This window comes from Vitis vinifera, chromosome 19 (genome assembly GCF_030704535.1).
Source record: "Vitis vinifera cultivar Pinot Noir 40024 chromosome 19, ASM3070453v1".
NCBI lineage: Eukaryota > Viridiplantae > Streptophyta > Magnoliopsida > Vitales > Vitaceae > Vitis > Vitis vinifera.
In genome coordinates this window covers 14,098,573-14,114,474 of record NC_081823.1, presented here as the reverse complement: position 1 = coordinate 14,114,474, position 15,902 = coordinate 14,098,573, and the positions used below count along the sequence as shown (strand labels likewise).

At 32.5% G+C, this 15,902-nt stretch overlaps 1 pseudogene; it reads left to right on the top strand.

Moving 5' to 3' along the window:
• The first annotated feature begins 8,305 nt into the window (after positions 1-8,305).
• Positions 8,306-11,029, top strand: LOC100262538 (cytochrome P450 CYP72A219-like; annotated as a pseudogene).
• The last annotated feature ends 4,873 nt before the right edge of the window (positions 11,030-15,902 follow it).

The following is a 15,902-nucleotide window of genomic DNA, read 5'->3' as shown; positions in this document are numbered from 1 at the left end:
AAAGCACTTAGCTTGCTGCCTAGGTACGCTCCCTACCACCTCACTTTCAAAATCCCATGAATATGCATGTTATTGCCCTTGTTTGAATGTTATCTTTGATTGCCTTGACATTTGTTTCATTGTCTCCTATAAAATGCATGTTGAATAATATACTATTCAAACTAACTTTAATGTCTTATGATAGCGCTTAAGAAGAAATCCAAGTACACACCTTAACTCTTCTTTATGATTGTGATTGACTTTCTTGTTTAACATGCTAATTTTGAAATCACTTTAGCCTATCTAGGTATCCATAATTAACTGATTAATTGTCATATTTCCCTTGATTTAGCCAATAGAGACCTCTTTAGGGCTTAGAGAGGTGCTACCTCTTTGAGGTACCTTCCCAATAGGTAACCTGATCCCTATACCTAGACTCGGGCTTTTCAAAGACATGCTTTTCCAAAACTTTGGAGTCACTTTTTTTTTTCTTACTTTATTTTCCCTTTTAAAATAAAATAAAATAAGTGGTGACTCTGACTTTTCCAAAATTGATTTTTCACCTTTAAAAAATGAGTCTCGCTAATAGTGGAGACACATGTAAAAAATGTGGGTCCACAGAACCCTAACCTCTAGCCTTAAGATCTCCACTATCTTAGTGTCTAGACTTAAAGAAGAGTCATTAGGTGCAAGATCCTTACATTTATGAGATCTGCTACAACTTTAGAGTATTTTACACCAATAGGATTTGATTTGGGAACATCTAAATGCCAAGTATGACACTAATCTCTAGATTTTTGGTATATATATATTTTTTTTTTGGTTTTTAATATTGTGTTTCCACTATGCTTGGATCTAGAGAAGCCTAGGATAGGATTTCATACACCTTAACTATCTAGGGTTGGGGAATGGAGCAATTCAGGATTTCCTAACAATTTGGATACCAAATATCATACAAGAAGGCATCCAAATCCAAGTTTAAAGCACTTATTGACTTATTTGGTGATTTTTATGTTATATGTAGAGTTGTCATATTTTTTCATTGCCTTAGAGTAGGAAAATCTATGACATGTTGTAATTTCAAAAACATTTCCTAGTAATAGAATAAAGAGCTATTTCAATGAGTTATTTAGGCATTTCATCCATCCATAGAAGGCTTCAAGCATTGTTGCCCCATATTGAGTATTAATGGTACATATTTGCATGGAAAGTATAAGGGCAATTTAATGATTGCAATAGGGATGAGTTTATCAAGATGAGTGTACTAGTGTGTATAGTTACACACTGGAAATGACATATGATGAGTCATGACTTAAGGCTATCAAGTCATCATGACTTCACTAAGCTATTTCATTGTGTTGTCTTTCAACTTTGAGAGAATATTGAGCTTGCACTAAAGTTAATAGTGGCTTTAACCTATGGATGAGATCACAAGTTGATCATATATTCCCTATAGATTGGGTCATTGTTGATGGAAGTTGATAGCAATAGATATTCTCAATAGAGACACTATGATATCTCATGAGATTAAGACAATGTGTCCCCTTGGGTGATCCTAAAGAGGCATGTTCATAAAAACTATGGTCATAATAGTTCCTTAAGTGGAACTTGACATTAGCAATTGGAAAGATAAGATATGTCAGTTGAACATACAATAGAAGGACCTGTAATTCAAGGATAGTAGAAGTAGTCTTAAAAGGTTAATAGTTTTCACCTTGTTAAACGACAAACACTAGTTCATAGGGAGACTGAACGCAATGGATGACAAGTTATGGACCCGAGCATATGGTGTCTTGTTATTTACATAGGTTATTGGAGTTCAATTGATTTTTTTGTAGTAAGATGTTAAATCAACCTGAAAATTGGATTATGAGGGAACTAGTACTCTTATGGGTCCTAGTGGTCCTTGCTCTGAGCTCATATACCGTTTTGACATGAGTTATGGGAGTTGGATCAAGAATGAAAATATCCATAATTACGGATATATAGGTACTTCAATTTTACGAATATATCTGAGAAATATCAATGGATATTTTGACACAAAATATCGATGGACAAAAAATTAATCAAACTCATGGAAATGTAAGAAAAAACTCTTAAAAATGACATTAAAAGTATAATAGACACTTTTAAGTTGTTTTTTGAAGAAATTAATGCATACATAATATAATTTACAATATTTAACAATAATTTTAATAACTTAAAAACATATTTTATATACATCTATCTAATTTGGATATATTCAATGACATAAAAGGAATGATAATACATGTATAAGTATTTTTTTATTACTAATTTATATTTATTTTGTATTTAATTATTATACAAAAGATATGATAATTAAAATTAATTAATTTATAATAATTAGATTCTATTTAATTTATGATATCTATATACGCAAAAATGTATTAATTTATAAAGCTTTAATTTTTAATATGTAATTATATATATATATATATATATATATATATATATATATATATATATAAGTATTAAGAAATTTATCTTTGGAATACCATATATAATAATTTTAATGTTATATAATAAACATATGTTAATAAAATAAAAAATACATAAATTGATTTAGTGGCATGGTCTTCCCCTTTCAAATGTGAGGTCTTAGGTTCAAAACCTTCCATCACACTCTAAAATTAGGTTCAAAACCTTCCATCACACGCTAAAATTTAATTTTCCTCAAAAATTGAAATGCAGCTTGTGACGCATTGAAATGTTGGGCTAGACGGGAGACTAAATTGAAATACAGCTTGTGATGCACTAAAGTGCTGGGCTAAATGGGAGACTATAACCTAGGGCCCATAGGGCTGATAATGTGAAATGTACGAGTTGTGAGAAACTATAAGTTGGGGCCCATAAACCAATTTTGGGTGATTTTTCCAAAAAAATTGGCAATTTATTGCCGAAATATCGACGAAAAATGCAACCAATGTGGATTAAATGAAAAACTCAACAATTTATCACCATATATTGATATATCAACGATTTATTCATGATTTTTTTTTTAAATTTTGTCCCTTCAATATATCACCACCCAATATCGTTTCCATGTTTCTCGATACACGACATATTGTCAATATTTATTGAAAATTTTATCCTTGGGTTGGATTGGCTTTATGTTCACTTTTATACATAAGGGTGTTTTGGTGATTATGCAAAATTGCATAGAGGTAAGTGAACAATGTCTTTGGATTGGGCTAACTGATTAATTAGTAGGTTTTGTTGGGTTAATTAACCAATTAGAACTCATTTTGGGCTAGATTAAGTGACCCAAGTCCTTAATGGATTCAAATCACTTAAGTCTAGTGGAGAACCCTATAAATACCCCCTTAAGGTTAAGCTTTCCATAACTTTTTCTAGAGAGTTGTCTTCCATCTCCAGAAAGAGAGAGAAATAGAGAGAGAGCCATAACCTCCACTCTCTCTTTTATTCCTACTGAAAGAGTGTCAAGATGAAGGTTTGATTCATTGAGCAAAAGATTCAAGGTTTATGAAGCTTCCTACAACTTTGTTCTTCATCTTCATCAAATGGATTTGATTCTGGAACATCCTAATCTTACGTATGGTTTTTGTTAGCATATCCTAAATCCATATAAAGTTTAAAAATGCAATTTTTTTATTGTGCATATAATTTAGAAAAGTTTAGGATAGTAATGCATGTTCCTAACCTAATCTAGGCGTGGAAAATAGAGAAATTCGGGTTTTTCCCATTAGAGTCTTGCCTCAAGCAACTCCATTGCACCCTACACATATGGAGACATTCTAGCTTGAATAGATAGATTAGAAAAATATGACTTTATATTGTAGGTGTTTGGAGAGAAAGAGGAAGGCCCATCATATGGCACTCATTGGGGATTGTTTATTTTTATTTTTTATTTTTGGTTGATTTTCATTTGTATTATATTGTTAATTTTTTTTATTATTATGAACCAATTATTATATATTTAAATGAAAATATGATAAACTTTAAACTTAAATTGAACTTACATACATTGGATATTATATATCAGTTACATGATACTATATAAAAATTAATTAACTAATATAATAATTTATAATGACAATTTTTTAAATATATTTTAAAAATATATTTTTATATCAAATTAAAAATACCAATTATTTAATTCACACACACACACACACACATATATATATATATTAAATGATCACATAAGCTTATTAACCACTTACATATTAATAAAAAGAAAATAAGAAATAATATAATAAATTTATGATATTAAATTTATTTTTGAAATTTAAAATAAAACAACAAAATTTAAGTCAAGTGCAAAATAGCAGTCAAGAACTATGACTTTAAATTTAAGCTTGAAACCGTAGTTTGTGGCTACAACTTTAAAATCAAGTTCAAAACCATAGTCATCAACTACAACTTTAAATTTAAACTTGAAACCATAGTTGGTGACTACGATTTTGAAGTCAAGTTCAAAACTATAGTCACCGGCTACTCTTTTAGGCTTAAATTTAAAATTGTAGGTTGTGACTACGGTTTAGATTATTTTAAAAAAAAATTAAAACCATAGTTGTTGAGAAACCCCAAATTTCTCCATTCCCAAGCCCTGGATCATTAAGGTGCATGTAATCCTATCCTAGGTTCTCTAGATCTAAGAAAAACAGAAATAATGACATTTGAAACCAACAATAATACCATATATCTAGAGAAAAATGTCATACTTGTGATTCAATTGTTCTAGGATTGATTTCTATCAGTGTAGGATACTTTAAAATTCATAGAAGATCTTGTAAACTCAATCATCTTCCACTCATTGACTTCTCCATTAGTTCAAACATTAAGATAGTGTAGATCTTAAGGTAGGAGGCTAGAGTTTTTTCTTTTTGGACTAAAAAGAAAGACAACAAGATTGAAGCCCTAATCCCTAAGAAGGGTATATATATAGGCTTTCTATTAGGCTTATGTGACTTGCCCACCATGGGCTTAGGTTGTTTAATTTAGGCCAAAAGGTAGTTAATTATTAATTAACATAATAGGGCTCCAAATAATCAATTAGCCCAATCTAAAGATACCACTTACTTATCCTTGTGCAATTTTGCGTAATTACCAAATGTCTTTATGCACACAAGTGAACTAAAAACCCATCCAACCCTTATAAACAATGTTATTAAGGAATATGAGTTCAAGTGGGGACCATTAGGACCCATAAGATAGTATTAGCCTCCTCATAATCTAATTTTGAAGTTGACCTAATATCCCACTAAAAATACTTAATTGCACTCTAGTATCCTATGTATACTACAACAAGCCACTGTATAGTCTCCCCATGAGCTGGATGTTCGTAGTTTAAAAAGGTGTAAGCTATCAATCTTTTAAGACTATCTATACCATCCATGAGTTATAGATCCTCTTGTTAAGTGATCAAATGACATATTCTAACTCATTAAGAGCATATCTCAAATTTCACTAAAGGAATTACTTTAGGCCCATAGATTTCATGATCATACGTCCTTAAGATCACCCAAGGTGACCCACTATCTCAAAGTCTATGAGATATCATGGTGACTCTATTGAAAATACTTATTCTATTGACTTCCATTAATAGTGACTCAATCCATAGAAAATATATGATCACTTTAGGATCTCATCCATAGGTAAAAGCCATCGCTAACTTCTATACAAGCTCAATATTCTCTCAAGGTTGAGAAATAATACAGTGTAGCAACTTGGTGAAGTCATGACTACTCGATAGCCTTATGTCATGACTCACTATAGGTCTTATCCAATGTGCAACCATACACACTAGTGCACTCACCATGGGAACCCTATCCTGATAGCAAAAGCCAACTATCCCTCTAATTAGACGATAGTGCACTAAAGCCTCAAATAGATAACTTAAGTCCACGAACCAACTTACTATTTGATAACACTACCTCAAATACACTACACACTAGTGCATCACCTCTAATTAGGAAGTGGTGTATCAACTTGGTGAAGTTATGACTACCTGATAGCCTTTTGTCATGACTTACTATAGGTTCTATCCAATGTATAACCATACACATTAGTACATTCACCATAGGAATCCCATCTCAATAACTAAGACTAGTTATCTCTCTAATTAAAAGGTAGTGCACTACAATCTCAAATGGATATTTACCTAAGTCTATGAATCGTTTTTTAATATATCATTTACTTGCAAGGAACTCATGACTTGAATCTTCTGTGCAACTCCTAATGCACTTAAGTCATGTACAATGCAAGAGATGTTAGGCCAAAATGCTCATATAGTATAATGGATGGAATAAGAATAGATAAAAGTGAAATTGGAACATTATTAAATGAATAATGAATTTCAAATTTATTACATCATGTCATGCTTTTAAGGGTTCTATTCTAACAATAGTTACCAACTACAGTTTTGTGACATAGATGATCACATGGCTAAGACACATTAGATTGGGAATTATTTTATTACTCAACTTAGTTTATAGATTTTTTTTTTTTTTACAATGATTATCTTTTATTAAAACTCCTTATTTTGTTTCACTAATTACCCTCCCCCAATACACCCCCTAGTTTATGTCAGCTAATAACAAAATAAGAGGATCTGATACTCAAGGATGGTAGAGGTAATATAGAGAGGTTAATAGCTTTTACCTTATTAGATTACAAACATCGATTCATGAACCGTCTACATAAAGTAGATAGTAAGTCACAAATTTGAGAAATTAAAAATTAGATTTAATCAATTTATCTCGATGTGATTTTATTAGGCACTAAGTGTATTTGAATCTCTTGAGTGGAGTATTGAGTTAAATTCAAAATTAGATTTCAAGAGAGTCATTATTTTCCCATAGGTCCCAATGGTTTTGTTCAAACTCATATTCTATGTTAACATAAGGTTATGAGATTTTATGGAGAATTAATAATTTACATGCATAAGGGTGTTGGTAATAGTATAAGCTTACACAAAAATTTATGATTAATTATTTTGAGTTTTTTTGGATGGAGCTGATTAATTATTGGAACTCATTAGGATTGATGAATTACTTAAGATCTAGTGAGCTAGATTAAGTAAATAAACCCATATTAGGCTAAAGTCAGTTAAGCCTTTGGCTTTTAAGATTAGATTTTAACTACTATAAACAAATCCTAGATTTTTTCTCAACAATCAAGAAATCACTACTATCCAATAAAACATGTGTTTGCGCTGATTTTATCTATTTATTTATTGCGAATTAACATAGTACGCAGACCTACCACTATGCAATCATAAACTTAAAAGATGCGATGATGATTATCGAAAGAATTAGGTATCGAAATGATGCATACATCGCAAAAAAGTCCCACGTAGAGGGCATAAAACAATTACCAACTTCAATGATTACTTCAAGGGAAACCAATTTAATTTGTTTTTAGTTATCATAATTTAAACTTTGGGATTAGTGTTGCCCAATATGGGTTGGGAGATTGTCTCGGGATGGGTGTCTCATTGAACATGATAAAAAGATATAGCGAGAAGATATGGCCACACACTCTCTAATGGTTAATTTAAGTGCTTGTCAGATATTGAGATGGCTAAAGCCTTTTTTGTTATATTAGAAAAGATACATGTATTTGTCATTTTCTTTTATGTTGCCAAGATTAGCCAGGTGTCCAGACCTACACTGATGCAAGCATAAACTCAAAGCTGCAAAGTTGATTGAATTGATCAGGTCTTTCAAATGATACCTGCCTGCCTAGCAAGAAAAAGTATTCATGTCCGTTTCTAAGCAAAGAAAGGTATTCATATTTGTTTCTATGGCATTGTAAAACTATTACATGCTTTTGTTTGTTTCTATTTTCTTTATTAGGCCCTTTACTTTCTTAATTTAATAAGTATATTCACTTTCACATGTTTAAGATTTATATGGTCTTGTGCCTGTGCATATTCAAGTTGTGCTATTTGGAGCCTACTTGAAGGTATCCTTCTAAGAATCTAATGATGTCTTTGGCTTCTAGACATATTATTTAGCGAAGAGCCATTACATGACAATGGAATATGGCCTTGGATATGTCTTCTGATAACCCATCTTTGTCAGAAGACAACTGAAGATAAACAAATACTAAAGGGAACCAGCATGTCCGTAAAATACTAAAGTATTTTATTTTATAATAAGGTAGCATTAGTGAGAATTGATGATCTTGTCCTTTCAAAATTGTTGTGATACACAGATAAATGGAGGTTTCTGTCGTTTGTATTTGTCTATGTTTTTTGTTAGACATAATACAAAGACATAATTAATAAACCCCTGACATAATTGCTTATTAACCACCTAGTACAACATTATAAAGTTGTTCCCAAGCCTCTCTTGAAAACATTCTCAAACATGGAAATGAAGCAGCTGAACTTAGTTGCCTTATCCTTTGCTTTCATCACTATCCTAATATATGCATGGAGGATACTGAATTGGATGTGGTTGAGGCCGAAAAGGCTAGAGAGGTGCCTTAAACAGCAAGGTCTGGCTGGAAATTCTTACAGGCTGTTGCATGGGGACTTCAAAGAAATGTTCATGATGATAAAGGAAGCATCTTCAAGACCCATCAGCATCTCTGATGATATTGTGCAGCGTATCACACCTTTTCATTACCATTCCATCAAGAAATATGGTAAGCACATGGATTTCTGATTTCCATCAAAAAATATGCATGGTATTAAGAAAAATGATAGAATAAGGTATTAAGATGTGAACTTCTCTTTTCAAAATTAATGTCAAGTTTAATGCTAAAAATAATGCCTAATACAATTAAGAAATTTTGAATTTTGAATTAAAAATCTGATTTTGGAATAGATCTTTATGGCCTTTTTCTATAACCAATTTTGTGAACCAACCAATACTTACGTTTCAGTAATGCCCATAAAAATGCAGGTAAAAGTTCTTTTATATGGATGGGCCCAAAACCAAGGGTCAACATTATGGAGCCTGAACTGATAAGGGATGTTTTGTCCATGCACACTGTCTTCCGAAAGTCAAGGGTTCATGCATTTGTGAAGCTGCTTGTTTCTGGACTACCTTTTTTGGATGGTGAGAAATGGGCAAAACATAGAAAGATCATAAACCCCGCATTCCGACTAGAAAAACTGAAGGTAATTTTTTGGCTCCAAGTTGCTAATTAGAAAAGTGACTTACTGGATGATTTTAAGGAAGCAATCAGTTAAATGCTTACTTCAAAAGTTGAACCATAAGTTTAGTGTACCTTTAAATTGGATGTTGGGGTGTTCTTGTTGGTTTATTATTTATTTACATTCTGCATGTTTTAATTTGTTATAGAACATGTTACCCGCATTTCATTTGAGCTGTAGCGACATGATAAGCAAATGGGAGGGGAAGCTCTCAACAGAGGGGTCATGTGAGTTGGATGTTTGGCCCTATCTTCAAAATTTGACAAGTGATGCGATTTCGCGGACAGCATTTGGTAGTAACTACGAAGAAGGAAGAATGATATTCGAACTGCAGAGAGAGCAAGCGCAACTTTTGGTCCAGTTCTCAGACTCAGCTTACATTCCAGGATGGTGGTAAGCTTAAAATATTTAACCTTTTCTGTCCTAAAGGATGAAATTTTGCCTGAGAGGAAATCAACAGGACTGAAACTAAATGATTTTAGTGAATTAGCTAGAGCACATCATAAATCTGGTCCATGAAAATGATCTACTTAGTATACCAAAGAGTCCACTTGGCAGAAACTGATAGGTGTTCAATAGCACTGTACATGTGGTGAATGTGTAGAAGCAAATGTTGTTCCATGCCTTATTTTTCTCTTTCTTCTAAGCCTCATAAAAGTTGTGAGAAAATTATAAGGAAAGACATTTGACAGAAAATTACCCTTTTGTTTCTTTTAGCTCATGTTTCGCTTACTAGGATTATTTACATGCAGGTTTTTGCCTACAAAGTCCAATAAGAGGATGAAGCAAATTAGAAAAGAAGTAAATGCATTGTTGTGGGGTATTATCGACAAAAGAGGGAAGGCAATGAAGGCAGGCGAAACTCTTAATGATGACTTATTAGGTATACTACTGGAATCCAATTTTAAAGAAATTCAAGAACATGAAAATGACAAGAACGTTGGAATGTGTATCAAAGATGTCATTGAGGAGTGTAAGATATTTTACTTTGCCGGTCAAGAGACTACCTCAGCTCTGCTTCTATGGACAATGGTTCTATTAAGCAAACATCCAAACTTGCAAGCTCGTGCAAGAGAAGAGGTTTTACATGTTTTTGGCAACAACAAACCCGAAGGAGATGGACTAAATCACCTTAAAATTGTGAGTATTAATCTAATATTCATTGAATTAATTTCCACCAAAATAATCTACTTATACAGCACTTAATTTATCAAATTTTGAGTAACAACGAAGATAGGTTATTCTTACATCTTTTCTGTTTGATCACAAAAGGTCCATTCTTAGAATAGTGTAATCCATATATAATTTATAACAAAGGCTCTTTTACATGACCATGTTAAAAGGTTTCCTTCATTTATTTAAGTGTGCATATTAATGATTAAATTAGGTCATAAATTTTCATTTGATGATTCTTGAAATTTCTCAAAATGCAGGTTATGATGATTCTTCATGAGGTTCTTAGGCTATATCCACCGGTCCCCTTGCTTGCTCGAACTGTTTATGAGGACATCCAAGTAGGAGACATGTATTTACCTGCTGGAGTGGATGTCTCCTTACCAACAATCCTGGTACATCATGATCATGAAATTTGGGGAGAAGATGCAAGGGAGTTCAATCCAGAGAGGTTCTCCTAAGGAGTTTTGAAGGCAACGAAAAGTCCAGTTTCATTCTTCCCCTTTGGTTGGGGTTCTCGATTATGCATTGGACAAAACTTTGCAATATTGGAAGCTAAAATGGTGCTTGCAATGATCCTACAGCGCTTCTCATTCAGCCTTTCACCATCCTATTCTCATGCTCCTTGTAGTCTTGTTACTTTGAAACCCCAACATGGGGCACACTTGATTTTACATGGGATCTAGGATTAGTCTATGTTATCAGTCATTTATGGATAATATTTTGTATGCTAAAATGTAGGTTTTTTTTTTTTTTTTTTTTTTCAAATCCAAATCCTAACAACATATGAGTGCGGATTGGATAACATGCTCAAAATTTGCATCTTAAAATAAAACGGACAAGTAAAAAGTTGGACAAAGCTAATTTGTAACAGTTCAATCCTGTGCAAATTTGAGATTTACCAATTCATGATATGTTAAACCTCTTTGGTTCTATTTCATGTTATAAAACGTCAAATGTAAGATTTTCCTAAATGAAATCTGGCCCATAATCTTTTATCAATTTTGGGAATAATGCTAGACTTTCCTAAATGGGTCTAGAAATCTGGCTGGTAATTAATATTCTAGTATTTCCGTTGATCTAGTTTTCCTTTTTGATTGCCATTAATAGTCATAAATTATGGCATAGACCCTGTGATGAGCAGAGTGAATATAAATAGAGCCTTTTCGTGGTTAGTTCTCTAAGCCTCCAATTCCAATTTAGACATATATACACCATCGTTTCAGATTAATTAAGGGTTTAGAAGCACCTCAACCCATCTAAATATCAAATTTGATTTTCGAATTCCCAAACCATCAATGGCTGGAGGTATGTTTCGATTCTTTTTTTTATTTTTGCAATTGATATTTGCTATTAAGGTTTTGAGCATATTAGATTGGTGATATATGCTTTTTGGGCATGTTTAGATTGGTTTTAAAATTATTTGATTAATAAAAGTATTCTACAAAGTTAGAGATTAACTAAAGGTATTTTACGAAATTATTAGCTTAAATAAAAACATTTTGCACAATTATTAAATTAAATAAAAGTATTTTACAAAACTGTTAGATTAAATAATTGAGTAAAGAAAAAAAAGTATTTTAAAACTAAACAAAATAGCAAACAAAATAAATAAATACATAATAATAATAACAATAATAAAAGAAAGTGATGCAAGCCATGCAAAAAGGTGATTCGTGCAAACTGTGCAACCATGCAAGCCATTCAAGTCATGCAAAGAATGCCTAAAAGGTGACCTAAGTATGCTTAAGGTGGGCCTAGGTGAACCTAAGTGGGCCTAGTGAACCTAAGTAGGCTTAGATGTGCCTAAATGGGTCTACGCAAATCTAAGTGGGCCTAAATGAACCTAAGTGGGCCAGGTGGATCTAAGTTGGCCAAGGTGAACCTAAATAGGTCAAGTGTGCCTAGGTAGGCTTAGGTGAATCTAAAAGGTGTCTAAGTGACCTAGGGTGATCGGAAAAGTGCTTAAGTGACCTAGGGTAATCTAAGTGTCCTAAAAGTATACCTAAATGAACTATCCTAAAAATAAAAATAAAAAATCCTAAATATAACTCAGGGTTGCCAAGGGTCAGAATGAGGGTCCAGATAAGCCCCTCAACAAAGGGTCCCTAAAGTTGGCTAAAAAAAAATAAAATTGTATGAGTGTCAATGGGCCATTAGGGAACTATTGGGGAGTATTGAAAGAATACCTAAAAGGGCATGTGTGAAGGGAACATAATGGAGGGTCTACAAGTGTAGAATACTAAATTTTAAAAAATCTTGTAAACTAAATCGTCTTCCACCTGTTGACTCCTTGAGTTCAGACATTAAGATGGTGTAGATCTTAGGTTATACACTAGGGTTTTTTCTCTTTGGATTGAAGGGAAAGGCAATGAGATTGAAGCTGTAACCCCTAAGAGGGATATATATAGGCTTCCTATTAGGCTTAAGTGACTTGAGCCCACCATGGGCTTGAATCACTTAATCTAGCCCAAAAGGTTGCTAATTGATTAATTAATCTAATAGGACTTCAAATAATCAATTAGCTCAGTCTATTGGCATCCTCATAATCTAATTCTAAAGTTGACCCAACATCCCTCTACAAAGAGTAAACTACACTTCAGTATCTTATGTATATTACAATGAGACACCAAGTGATTAAGTCTGTGACCTGTTATCCACTATATATAGTCTCCCTATGAACTGGTTGTCCATAGTTTAACAAGGTAAAAGCTCTCAGGCTTTTAAGACTACCTTTGCCATCCTTGAGTAACAGATCCTCCTATTATGTGATTAAATGACATACTATAACTCATTAAGAGCATATGTCAAATTCCACTAAAGGAATTATTATGGGCTCATAGATTTCATGATCACATGTCCTTAGAATCACCCAAGGGGGTCTATTGTCTCAAAGTCCATGAGATATCATGGTGCCTCTATTGAAAATACCTATTGCTACCAACTTCCATCAATAGTGACCCAATTCATAGAGAATATATGATCACTTTAGGATTTCACTCGTAGGTCAAAGTCATTGCTAACTTCTACACAAGCTCAATATTCTCCTAAGGTTAAGAGACAATACAACGTAGCAACTTGGTGAAGTCATGACTACTCAATAGCCTTATGTCATAACTCACCATAGGTTCTATCCAATATGTAACCATACACACTAGTGTACTCACCATGAGAACCTTATCTTGATGGTAAAGACCAATTATCCTTCTAATTAGGAAGTGGTGCACTAGAGCCTCAAATGGATTGCGTAAGTCTACGAATCGACTTATCACCTAATAAACCTACCTCAAATACACTATACACTACTACACCACCTCTAATTAGGAAGTGGTATATCAACTTGGAGAAGTTATGACTATCCAATAGCCTTATGTCATGACTCCCTATAGGTCCTATCCAATGTGTAACCATACACACTAGTACACTCACCATCAGAAGTCCATCTCAATAGTTAAGACTAGCAATCTATCTAATTAGGACGTAGTGCACTACAACCTCAAATGAATTATCTAAGTCTATGAATTGTTTGTGAATAAATCATCTACTTACAAAGAATCTATGATTTGGATCTTTTGTGCAAATCCTAATGCACCTAAGTCGTGTATAATGCAAAAGATACTAAGTTAGAATGCTCATAAAGTATAATGGATGAAATAAGAATAGATAAAAGTGAAATTTGAATATCATTAAATGAATAATGATTCCAAATCCGTTACATCATATCATGCATTTAAGGGTTCTATCCTAACAATAATTATGAATTACAATTTTGTGACATAGATGCTTATGTGGCTAAAACATACTAGATTGAGAATTATTTTACCACTCAACTTAGTTTATGGATCTTTTTTACAGGGATTATTTTTGGTTAAAACTCCTTATTTGGTTTCATTAACTATTCACCCCTATACAACCAAGAGGATTTGATACTCAAGGATGGTAGAGGTAATATAGAAAGGTTAATAACTTCTACCTTCTTAGATTACGAATATCGATTCATAAAGCATCTACATATAATAGATAGTAGGTCACAAATTTGAGAAATTAAAATTTAGATTTAATCAATTTATCTAGATGTGATTTTTTTGGGTACTAAGTGCATTTGAATCTTTAGTGGAGTGTTGAGTTAACTTCAAAATTAGATTTCGAAAGAGTCATTATTTTCCTATGGGTCCCAATGGTTTTTGTTCAAACTCATATTCTATGTTAGTATAAAGTTTTAAGGTTTTATGAAAAATTAATAATTTATATGCATAAGGGTGTTGGTGATAGTGTAAGATTACACAAGAATTTATGATTAATTATTTTGAGTTTTTTTTATAGAGCTGATTAACTATTAATCTCATTAGGATTAATTAATTACTTAGAACCTAGATTTTTTTTTCAATAATCAAGAAATCACTACTGTCTAATAAAATATGTGTTGGCGATGATTTTATTTATTTATTTATTTATCGTGTATTAACATAGTACATAGACCTACCACCATGCAATCATAAACTTAAAAGATGCGATGATGATTGATTGAAAGAATTAGGTATCGAAAGGATGCCCGCATCGCAAAAAGGTCCCACTTAGAAAGGATAAAACAATTATCTACTTCCTTGTTTACTTCAAGGGAAACCAATTTAATTTGTTTTTAGTTACCATAATAAATACTTTGGGATTAGTGTTACCCAATATGGGTTCGGAGATTGCCTCGGGATGGGTGTCTCATTGAACATGATAAAAAGATATGGCCACACACTCTCTAATAGTTAATTCAAGTGCTTGTCTGATATTGAGATGGCTAAAGCCTTTTTTGTTATATTAGAAAAGATTATTTGTATTTGTCACCTTCTTTTATGTTGCCAAGATTAGCCAGGTGTCCAGACCTACACTGATGCCACCATAAACTCAAAGCTGCAAAGTTGATTGAATTGATCAGGTCTTTCAAATGATACAAAAAAAAAATTGATGTCAGTTTCTATGGTATTGTAAAAATATTACAAGCTTTTGTTTTCTCTTCACGAGAAACCATTTTATTTGTTTTTGGCTATCGTAAGCAAAATAATCTGCTAAAATTTCTTTCATAAGGTTCTTTCTTTTCTATTTTCTTTACTAGGCCCTTTACTTTCTTAATTAATACGTATATTCACTTTCATATGTTCAAGTTGTGCTATTTGGATTCTATTTGAAGGCATCCTTCTAAGAATCCAATGATGTCTTTGGCTTCTAGACATATTATTTAACGAAGAGCCATTACATGACAATGGAATATGGACTTGGATGTGTCTTTTGGTAACCCATCTTTGTCACAAGACAACTGAAGATAAACAAATACTGAAGGCAGGCAGCATATCCGTGGAAAAATCTCCACCATAGGAACAAAACAATTTTTTTTTTAATTTTTTTTTTATAATAAGATAACATTAGTGAGAATTGATGATCTTGTCCTTTCAAAATTGTTGTGATATTGGATGACTACTACTGCCATATTATTTAAGGATAGGCATGATATATCATTGATAAATGGAGGTTTTTGTCGTCTGTGTTTGTCCACGTTTTTTTGTTAGAAAAAGGAAGAAAAAATAGACAAAGACTTGGTTAATAACCCCTG